The sequence below is a fragment of the Rhea americana genome, unplaced genomic scaffold (assembly GCF_003343005.1).
Source record: "Rhea americana isolate MKP2758 unplaced genomic scaffold, rheAme1 scaffold_77, whole genome shotgun sequence".
Classification (NCBI taxonomy): domain Eukaryota; kingdom Metazoa; phylum Chordata; class Aves; order Rheiformes; family Rheidae; genus Rhea; species Rhea americana.
In genome coordinates this window covers 3892428-3904277 of record NW_028186945.1, presented here as the reverse complement: position 1 = coordinate 3904277, position 11850 = coordinate 3892428, and positions in this window count along the sequence as shown.

Here is an 11850-nt window from a genome sequence, read left to right as displayed (position 1 = left end):
GCGGGCGCGGGGCTCGGCGCCCCCGCGGCGCACGCGGGCGGCGGCAGCTTGTCAGCGCTCGCCGGGGGCCTGGGAGCGGCGGGGCGCGGCGCCCGGGGAGAGCTGGCCCTGCTGCCCCAGCACCTGCCTGGCACTTGGTTCCACCTGCTTTCACAGATTCCAAACCCAGCAGCAGCCGCGCCAGCGAAACGGGAAAGGAACGCGGCCGCCATTCTAACTACACTGCAGAGATGCGGATCCCAACATGTCCACACCAGCAGCACAGCAAAGAAAYGGGCAGCATCATGAGCTTGCCAGATCATACTGTTTTTGGCTCAGTCCTTCAACAGTACCATGCAGACAGACAACGTGTGTTGCTGCTTCTGCTTCATCAGAGAAGCCCAGGCTCCAGCAACGCCACTATGTTGCTGGGCAGCTGCCTCATCTTAGGTTCAATAAGTATTTCCATTAACTCTCCAAGTTTTGCTAAATATATAAATGCTAGGTGTAATTATTCCTCAACAATGCCAATGGCACTGGGACACCAAAGACAGAACATACATCTCAGCTAATTGCTACTTCTAGGAGTACTTTCGAGTATTTTCTTGTTCAAGCAATATTGTAGCCACCAAAGGCATGTTAAACATTCATTCAGATGTGAAGGGACATACCAATGAGATGCCAGAAGTCAAACTCCAAGTAAAAGTGGAAGGCCAACCTTACAAATGGGTTATTTATGCACTCTAAAACACACCAAAACCCACACTGACCTGGCCATAGCTGTTGCTTTAACAGCAAGTGCATCCTCTCTTAAGAACTCCACTACATGAGACAAAGCGTATTCTAGAAAGAGGCTGGAATGAAACATAGTGAAAGGATTTACATAGCAATCTCATCTCACCAGAGTAACAACAGCCATTCTCAAAAGTGATTTGAGTTTCTACATGCACATATTTTGCAGCTCCTTGCCTTAACATTTTGACCTATAAATGTAATCAGCGAGGGGTAGGGTGAAGATGAAGATGACAAATAGCAAGGGAAATCTTCTCAAAACAAAAAATAAGCACAAGAAATCTAGCATGAATCATTCCTATCAGCAGCAGTGAGGTGTTAGGCAGATTGCCTCACAAGGGAGAAAACAACAGCTTCCTCAGTTTCATATTTCTCACATGCTACCTCATAGCTTAAAGTGTAGGCGCAGAGCTACAAAAATTTAACTTTAGACTTGGTGGTATTAGTCTGAGGTTTGTTGTGGGCAATGCTCAAAACATGCACAGTTATAGTTAAACTGCATTACTTTTCTGGACTGCCAGAAAACATTTTTGTTTGTGTTCCCTTTGAAACATTTGAAGCATTATGCATTTTCCACTAAAATCAGGTAAAGTCTACAAGTTTTTAGATATAAAACTGTTTGTAGGCACCCTTTTGCTGCTTGGGGAAATATGAAGATCCACAGCAGTTGTTTCTTCCATATGATAATAGTGATAAGAATGAAAGAATGATCATAATGATAAGAATGAAAGAGACCATGATCAAAATAACTCATTCTATGTATATGTAAACAACACAAGGCTTATAAGTGTATTACTTGATGTTGAGTAGTTAGGAGCCTAGATTCATTAGCTTCTAAAAGTCCCACATGACATTTTGCATGCAGTACTGACAGGTCAAGAGCAAAGAAGTTACRGCTCTAAATCTACATGAATAACTGTTGCATCAGTTTTGTTCTTTCAGTTCAAGCTCCTGCTAATAAAAATACTTTAGTGTTTCTTCATGTCCAAAGTATTTTGTTCAGATATCCCAGAGATGGCTTCATCTGTCTCTGCCTTTCAACTTGTTCACATATTTGGCTCACACGAAGTATGACATTTTCCCACTGCATAGGTGCAAAAGCAGAATTCCATGAGTCCGAATATAAAAAATACAAAARAAACCAAACACATACCAAGCCGAAAGGGAAAGAATTGCATATTCACATGAGAACCAGAGGTATGAACAGATTCAGGGGCAAAGAAAAACTAGTATCTCCAGATCAACCGTATGTGGGGTACCAACAATGTCTTTACTGACTTGTGAAATGCCGTATACATTTCATACTGTTCTATAAGTAATGATATATGAGTAGAGAGTCAGCTAAGATCCTGGGTGGAGGAAAAGGGCTATAGGGATACAGGAAGCATCCCTCCAGACAAATCTTACGGTTAATCTTTTTTCTTCTTAATTCATCATTTAAAAAATATTAATTTAGCATTACAATTAAGTATAGCAGCTCAAGGTAATTGCTTGTTCCCCTTCCACATTTGTTACTTTTTCTCTAGTTCTGACTGAGCTATCTCTAAGTCTTAAGCTTTGTCTCAATTATATACTTTTACAATTTTGATCCATTTCCAGATTGACTTGGTTAATATTATTTTGTCTTGTAGAAAAAGCCTTTGGTTAAGATTGCTGATTTTACTGAAATCATTTTTTATCTTGCTGTTCTCCAAAATAATACAAAAAACATGGTGACATCTATGAATTAGGATTGAAGTATATGTGCAGATTAAAAAAAGAAAGCTAGGCAATTAAGTTATAGAGAATATATACTGCATCATTAACAGGAGAAACAATATAGAAATACCTCATCTTGAAGACTGAAGTAATACAAATGTGGTGAAATTTAATAGTGACAATTATAAGTTCAGCTGTAAGGGTTTTTTTGTTTGTTTGTTTGATTTTTTTTGGAGCACTCTGACAGAGGCAGTTTCGAGCTTTAGAGTACACTGTCTAATGCAAGCTATGGGCAGGTCAGCACCTGTGACTTGGCAAAGGTGGTAAGAAATGCCATCATCAAACAAAAAGAGACCGATGGCTTCAGACAAGGCAAAGCTTAAGAGCAACATATTCCTGGCATATATATTCATAGCCAGTGACTGAGCTGCCAAAACCTGTTCTGACACCCATGCCCTAAATGGCCATGCCTGATGGGGCAAAACCTGCAAAATTGACAGCAGTAACAATACCTCTGGAAGGAGTGTTGGGTTGGACCTCCTGATGAGATACCCATAGATGGGAGAAAGCAGATGGCTGTGCCCTCTGAATCTCAAACCTGCTGAGTACTGATGGCCAAAGTCCTGGAACAGCATTGGAACAGAGCTGGAAAAGCAAGGAGCACCACAAAGGTCTGCATTTTGATTAATCTTATACTGCACCTCTGCGTTCTCCATGCAAAACCCGATGTGTATCATTATACAGTGATTATGAACCACCATTATGATATTCCTATGGGAAAAGCAAATGTGGTGGTACAAGAGACAGCAAAATCACTGGTTAAAGCACAGAAAAGGTTTGATATGTAATTCGTTGTTCAACTCTAGTCAACAAATTCCAAAAAGGGAACTGTAGTTGCACCAAAAGCAGAGAAAATTTGTAAGGGTGTTTAGGGAATCTGAGAGCTGTTAACTGCAAGTAGGAAAGTAAAAATTGGCTTGGTGGTCTATCAGACTAAAATCTGAAACAAAATACTATTATGCCTTCTAAATATTTTTGGTGGGAACAAAAGAGCTATTAAAAAGCAAAAGAAAAAAAATGGGTTTAAACTTGCTACAAATAATTTTTCCCAGCAATCCAAATGTTACTGATCTTCAGGAAGCTGGGACAAAAGCAGCCTTCCAAAATAAGTATTGGGATCAACAGAAACAGTGACTGAAGAGTAATTACAGCACTCAGGCAGCAGCTCTCACTGCCTCCATGTGGGAGAGCTGAAGATAGCTGGAGGGATGGAGCAATCACTGTCTCCAAGGCTTTGGGCTGGGAGTACTGCTGCTGCTCCCTTCCATCAACTGCCATTTGATTTAATTCCAGATGAGTGTGAATTCCAAAATCCTTAAGGAAGCCAAGTATATTTATCCCCCTTGAAGATGACAGAGCTAGCACTTAACTCTTTCCTCAGTTCTTTTTGTACATCACTGATATTCTGTATCTCTTCCATCCTCCTGTTCTTTTATGTCTTTTCCCTGCCCTCCTTTCTCCTGTCTAATCACAAAATCTCTCTCCCCACACACATGCTTCTTTCAGTGAGTGGGATCACTTCTTCACCATTTTCCCTTGTAGGATCTGTGTTTAATCTATAAATGAAATAGAGGGAAGATGGGAAGAGAGTAAATGGCATCTTCCTCCCTTAGCCCAAGATCTCTGGCTGCATTTTAATCAGTCTAGAAAAATATTCATTGTCATATCAGGTGGTACAATAGTTGGAGGGCCTGGAGGGATTCTGGAGGAATTTAAATTCACCATTCTTTCTCCCAGAATAGATAAAAAAACTTACATGTTGCCTTATATTCAAGTAAATGTGGTACTCTTAAACGAGGACTAGATTTGTTTTTGAAATCAACTGTATGACATAATTCCCTGAGATGCCTTACGGTCCAATATTTCTAACTCTGTCCTGTTGCCAGAGAATGCTGGTTTTCCGGCACCCACTTCCAGCATCTCATTGTTTGTGATTGTCTTACCACCAGAAATAGATCACACATCTCCTACACAGCTCTGTGGCAGTACATCCCTACAGGAATCTTTTAAAGATGCTGAGCCCTGAGTAATGCTTTCATTTTTAGTCAGGTTTATCAGTGGCTGCAGTTCCCTCCCATGTTTTTTTCTGACCACTGAAGAGGCAGAATCAGTTTATGCCAGCAGACTGATTATGTCAGCTTGTCATTTCTGTCTAATTACTCCAGGTTTATCTAGACTCATTACTTAGCTTGGTTCTCCAAATCCGTGCAAGGTATTTTAAGCAATTGCAGCTGAAGATGCTGGAAATACTGAAAAAAAAAGTGTAGTTTTTCTTAAGAGTATGAAATGTAGCCATAACAGTACAGTATTGTGGATCTGAAACTTCTCCAGAAACATTCCCTTCTTGGTAAAATTGTGCTTGAAAGCAAAGAGCCATCTCTTCTAGCATGTACTTTGTGGGTCACATCTAAGAAACTGCATTCTTACAAAAAATCTTCAGTCATACTTACATTATAGACCATGTGGTCTGTGTGTTCAGAAAGACTAAGTCATAGCAATCACATGGCATTTTTCTTTTCGATCTGTCCCACAAAACAAGACCAAGTTTGATTTCCTGGAAAGCTCCTAATAAATGTGAAATGTCATCCATGATTTCTGTATCCACACTTTGTATTATTCCTATTTTTGAAATAATAGGTTAATATTCTTAAGATTATTTCTCAGGGTCTGAAACCTTGTAGTATAGTGAATATGAGAGTGCCTTCATATATAATTAGCTTCTGTTTTTAGCGGTTCCTTTTTCTTACTTACTTTTAAAAAATTATTGTAGAAGTTCTAACAATAGAATCTCTCCGTGGATATTTCAAGAAACTGCTTAATTTTCTWCCCAAGTTTTCCTTCTTAGAAATGACTTTTTCTGAAACTTTGAAGGAGTCATAGCTGGATAAAATTATCCTGTTTTTCTGTAAATTTTTCCACAAAGARCATTTGGAGCTTCCAGCTATTTCTACAGAGTTTCCATGCACTGAATTTCAGCAATTGCTGAGAATTAAGTTCTAGCATATTAATTGTTTTGTTCATTTGAGAAAATTTTGCCCAAGTTTTTTTTTGAGAAGCACTAACATCTTCATGCTGTGAAGCACAAAATTGAAATTTGATCACAAACATTCTCAATATCTTTTTTTTTTCTTATTCATTTTCTGTTCCTCTGTCAGTTTGGTCTAGTTTACACCAGACCAAGCTTTGATGACTCTTCACGCAAACTTGGGGAATGTACTAAAAAATCTGGAGCTCAGGCTTAAGAGAGAAGACTTTTAGATTGGGACCAGCTTGAGAAAATGTTGGTCTAGCTTTGACATTATGGGAAAACAGTCAGAAGTTCAAGTGAAAAGTTTGACTACAGATGAAAGAGGGAAATAACAGGTAAAAGAGTGGGAATCAAGGATGTAACAGGGATGAGATAAAGACCCAGAGCTAAAATCAGATGAGACAGGCTTGAAGAAGGTAGCAGGCAGGGAAACTAATTGAATGAAGAAGAACCAGGATGGGGAGAATCCAAGTCAGAGTGGAGAATGGCACCCTTAGAGTGGTGGGACAGTGAATAGAGAAGAAAAGTCTGCTGTGTAGAAACCGAAACTGTGAAGTCAAAGATAAGAATATAGACATGAGGAGTCAAAAGAGGACAGAGTGAATGAAAAGGGGCATGATAGAAGAGGCAGAACTGTTCAAATTGAATGGGCAAAACTGGGTGGCCAGTGTGCTTAACAGGGCAGGTGTTTCCTCCAGGTATAGCTATAGAATCCAGAATGACAATTGTCATTCCTCTGTTGTCAGAAAACAGCAGTGAAATCCACAGGCTAAATCCACATTTCACCTCTATCTATTGCTGTCTATGTAATAATGGTAGGTTGTAAGTTCTGCCAGTTGTTTTGAATGGTCAAGTGACAAAATGATTCTGTCTTGCTGGTGACCCATGTGGAATCATACAGTCCGCACAGGGTGGGACTTGTCTTTTATGATTCAAATTTCTGAAGACACTTAGAGACTGCAGAAAGTGTTATTATAAGCATAAAAAGCTTGAGAGCTTAGGCTCTCAAGGGTTAGAAATGCTGGAATTGATGATGCACAGGCAAACTTCATCATTGCCCTATGCATATACATTATGATAAAATAATTACATGTCTAATACATTTTTGCACAGAATTCCTACTTCATTCAATGCCTAGGATGGATCTGCTAGTAAGACAGATCTGCAGAAAAGGAGAATTTCTAGGAAGCCTTAAAGCCTTAAAATTAAAGGCTATATTATGCAAACATAATACATACAAAGTAGCTGAACTAAAGTTGCACAGCCAAACTCATTTCTGCCATTTCCTAATCTCTGAATGCTCAGTTTTATATTTTAAATTCTCTTGGCATAGTTGTTTCTGAGTCTAAGATTTATGTAAGGGAGAGTGAGGCATTATTTGAGGCTTTCCTTTGAAATTTGACCACAAATATTGATCAAATAAACATGTATTTGAGGTTTTCCTTTTTACAAATCACTGAAATAGAGTAGTCGGACTGAACCTTTCTCCTCTATCTCTGTTCTCATTTTCTTCTGTGTTTCATTTACTACCTTTGTCTTTTCAGTTCACTTATACTCTTGCTCCTGTTTGTCTAAATGACTTTAACAAGCTCTGTACCAGCCCTGTGTCAATACCCTCTGTCTTGCTGCACCACCAAGCAGGATATTGCTGCCCTCCTACTGCTTTCACACAGACAAAAAAAAAAAAAAAAAAAAAAAAAAAAAAAAATCTGATTCTCCTCTTCTCCTAACAGGTTCAAGCACCTCATTCTGTCTTTTCCACTACTCTGTCCTTTCTAGTCTGTCAAACTAATGGCTCATGGGCTGGGTAGGGCGTTTAGTGCAGTCCCATCCACCCATCATCTCCTTTGGCTGTGGCTCTGTGGCAGTCCTGGAAGGGACAGAGGAGAGCTGCTGAGACCCTACACAATGTTCTGCAGCTGCACGCCTTTTCCTGGGCTTGTATGCAGCCAGATATTTGAGCCCATAAGCTGCTATTTGTCCATGTATCTTTGACAAAAGTACTCAAAACCAGTGCAGACCAGGTTGAATCACCCTGACTAAATATTTTTCACCTTTAGATCTCCTTAGGTGCTACTTCATATTAATTTTAGCCATATAACTGTAGACACATCATTATACATCAACGACATGTAGTCATGTGTACTTGTGTACACGTAATCTGAGGCTGAAAGTTAAAACAGAGCACAATATCCTCACACACGCCATAAGGAAGACCCCACTCCTCACCTCACAAACACAGTTTTTTTACCAATGGTAATACTTTAAAATTTTTATAACAGACTCACTTACCTTGGAAAAGCACCTTGGAAAGTCTTCTAGTAGATATCTATGTCCTCATCTCATAAGAAATACCATAAAGAGTACAATTCTCACTGCAGAAAATTTACAAAAAAAGAAACTGAGATGGAGCATCTAGAAGCAAAGGCTGATTTTCAGAACCAACATGATTTAGTTATTTAATTAACTGCATTATACATATCCTTGTACTTGTCTCTGAAGGAATTCTAAAACTTATATATGTACCCTCCAATGATACTGTGCAGCGGCTTCAAGGTTAAACATTTCAGTTTTGTGGTTCCACAGCTGAGTGAACTGTTTTCCTAAAACATACTTCCCACCCTCCCATCCAGGCCACCTCTCTCAGTTTGTCGGTATAAAACACATTTACGCTTCTTTTTTTCATTCTTTATTTTTCATATAGTAATATACTTGATTTTTAACCATCATCTCAAATTTCTTGATGTTTAATACGCTTTACTGGAAGCAGTTATGAACCTACAATAACTTCTGTGATTGATTTCTGATATTTGCTTTGAAATATTTTTTGTTTGGATTTTTTTTCAGGTGAACATAGAATATAAAATAAATAAGAGAGACTCAAAGATTATTTTTATATCTCTAATAGTATAGGGATATGATGTAACTTAAAAAAAAATCCTTTTTATAGACACTATAGCCAGTATAACTGAGAAAGTGTAGGGCACAGAGCATAGAGGCCACTTCAGCGCAGCTTACAAATGTTCACACTCTCTTTGTCTTGTGCTTTGAAATACACCAGTTTTCCTCTTTCTTCAGTTCTCATATATTCCCTGAAACACAATGTTGCCTTATTTATGTCTATCTGTATTCTAGGCTATAATAATAACTCCAGCTTTCCTCATACACTTTCTCTGGAAATAAATCTGTCTCAGTRTATGACTTTTGAAAATAAGTACTGGGGCTTAGTGATTCTTTTTTGCTGGTTTTCATAATAAAGGATGCAGAGGATCCAGATAAGTGTCAAGGGCCCCATCCTCTCTATATTAAAAATAGACATGATGGACCAAGACAGAAACTTACGCATTTTAAAAAAGGGATAGGAGGGGGCTAAGTACCTTTTTGGCTTTCTGTCAGCAGATGACTAGTGCAATAAAACGATAGACAAACTAGTGGAGAACTGGCCTCCTTCAGTTTGACTATCATGTCCTCTTGGTGATCCCAGTGACACAGGACTCAGGCCAGCCACCTCAGCCATCAGGAGGCAGTGAGATGCCCTCTGTCTTCAGCTGTACTTACACTTGGAGCAGCAAGCAGCTCACACATCAGTCCCCCTTTAGAAGAGCCAGAAAGGGCAAGAGTTTTGCAGCAGCTCTTTACAGCGTTCTACCAGTTCTCTCATAATGAAGAGAAATCCAACTTCTCCTGAGCTGCAGTGGGAGATTTGAAAGATGTGCATTCTTTTTTTTTTTTTTTTTTTTAATTTATTTTTCTTTTTAAGGTAGTAAGCATTTCCTGAGGAACCTCCTTAAATTTACTTTTCTTTCTTAAGTTTTAAGGGGTTTATCTGGAGATTTTGAAAAGATTTTTTTTTTCTGTAGTAAGAAAATTCTGTAGCTTGAGGAGGAAATACGCTATATTTTTTAATAAATCCAAAGGGATTGAATCCTCCACAAATGATAAAATTCAAAGCCTTAATGTGAGGTTTCTTTATTGTTCAAAAATAAAGTCAGTCATATTTTGTTATCGTTTTGGTCATATTTTGTTATCATTTTGGTATTCAGATTGTTTCTTTGATGTGTCCTCTTTTTATAGCCAGCTTGCCTCTCAATTTCCTGTAGTTTAATATTAAATTTACTGCTTATTCTTTATTTATTTGCTTACTGTCTGTACAAGAGTGATGCCATAGCAGCAGTTAAGATCTTAAAGGATTTATGCCTATTGGATAGGAAATAAACATATCCTGAAGGAGCTCTAGAACTGATCCTTTAGAACAGTCTGGTTGTTCTCTTCTAGCTTGCAATTGTTATGTTCCTGCTACATGTATTTAGGATTATGTTAGATGTTAAGATGTGAAATTAGTTGCATCTATAAAGCAATGTTCAAAAGACGAAGGAAAATCATGATGTGTCCATTCAAGAACTAGTTCAATTCCTTTTTACCACTATAGTTCTTAAAAAMAAACAAACAAACATACAAAACCCAAATACCTTAACATTAACTTGAGATGAGAATTAGAGGTAAACACATCCACTTATGTTCTTGGATACCTAGCTATGCCTTCAGATTGTAATGTCAYTTATGTCAATTAATTGTCCAGCATTTATAATAGTAAAGTATCTGCTTACCTGTTTGTAGGATTCAGGATTCAATTTTCTGAGAACTCAAAGGCTTTGACAACTTTATATCTTTTTCTCACTCTAGAACAATACAGTCTTCAGGAGAATAACACTGTTGAAGGTCATAAGAAACCAAATAGCACGTATAAGAATATAGTGGTTGTATTCTGAGGCCCAATGTAGTGGCCTGCCAAGTCAGCTACACTACTTCTCTTTAAATGTGTTTCCTCGCTGGTGTGCGCACTGCTGGCATTATTTTTTTGTTGGCTTTTTAAAGATTGTATTAGTACAATAAAGTATCTGGATCATGTCCAAGTTTAGATCCATTTAATCTCACCATAAAGAAACAAGTTTATTACAGCAAAAGGAAATCAGTGTCAAAATACATACTTTATATTTTATTTCATCTCTTGTGCTGATTGTGAAAAAATGTGGATATATACTTGGAAGTCTGAGTACTACTAATAGTGGGGTGTTGCATTAGCTGCAAGAAATGCTTTATATTAAAGAACGTGTATTCACTGTGTTGTTTTCCTTTAGCAATGTGGAATACACCATTACAACTGAAACAGCTTAGGTATATATAAAAAGAATATTTTGAAGGGCCTAATCTATCATTAGCTTCAGATATTGACTTTGGGCTATCTGATTAAATAGAAGAGCAAAACAGGCAAAGACTAGTGTACGGTTCTATGACGTGCATTAATAAAATTTGACACTTTATAAATTCTGACAATGTAAACATGAATTTTACATATGTTGGTGCATTCATGTTAGCTTTGTGAATGTTTTTGTAAGTGTACATTAATTCAGAAAAGTTTGTTTCYCTAGAACCTATCTCTTGTTGCTGAATAAAAAGAAACTTTGCCATGAGGTTCACAACATAGAGCTAAGTTAGGGTCCTGCTCTGAAACACCCTTTAGAGAAATAGATATTCACAGTAGAGACAGTATGGGGAAACTAGTATTTCTGAAATAGTTTTCCTCCACAGGCTTCACTGTGAAGTTTTGAGTTGCTGTGGAACACATCTAAATTGGAGGATCTGAAAGCACTTCCTAGATCTCACTAGAAGGTTGACATGTCCCCTGGCTGAAGCTAGCTACTTGTTGGGAAGCTACCACAGTTAAAGTTAATTCTATAGCCTGAATTCAGATAACAGCTTCATGTCCTTGCTTCTCTGATAAACTAACCTTAAAGAAGTAGTGTTCAGTGGTAGATCATATAAAAGATCCCTTCCACTTGGCTTCTCATGGCCATAGATATTAGCAATCTCCTCTCGTGTTCTGCTCACGTGCTGGCTGTCAGGTGCCTCCCCAGCCTGAAGAGTTCATGAAACGGATGCCACTCTTGGCCACTTCTTGCTATGGTCCTTGTGTCRGTTCACATCTCTGCAGAGCCTTGCTGATTCAGGAGCTCTGTAAAGCTGGGTCAGGTCTGGCCCCAAATTTATATTTTTATTTTGTCAAACAGAAGTTTTTAAGAGTGAAGCTTCCTTTCTGTCTGTACCTTGATATCTGGAAACAGACTAACACTGCTTTTTCAGCATTTTTGAATTGTTATTTGCAAATTTTCTTTGCAGGTGACTTAGAAAGTGAAATTTATAAAGGACTAAGATATCTGGCCACTAGGATCTAAGTCTGTCCCATATTATGAGTTATTAAGAAAAGATCTATTTAAAATTTCTGGAGCCAAGAT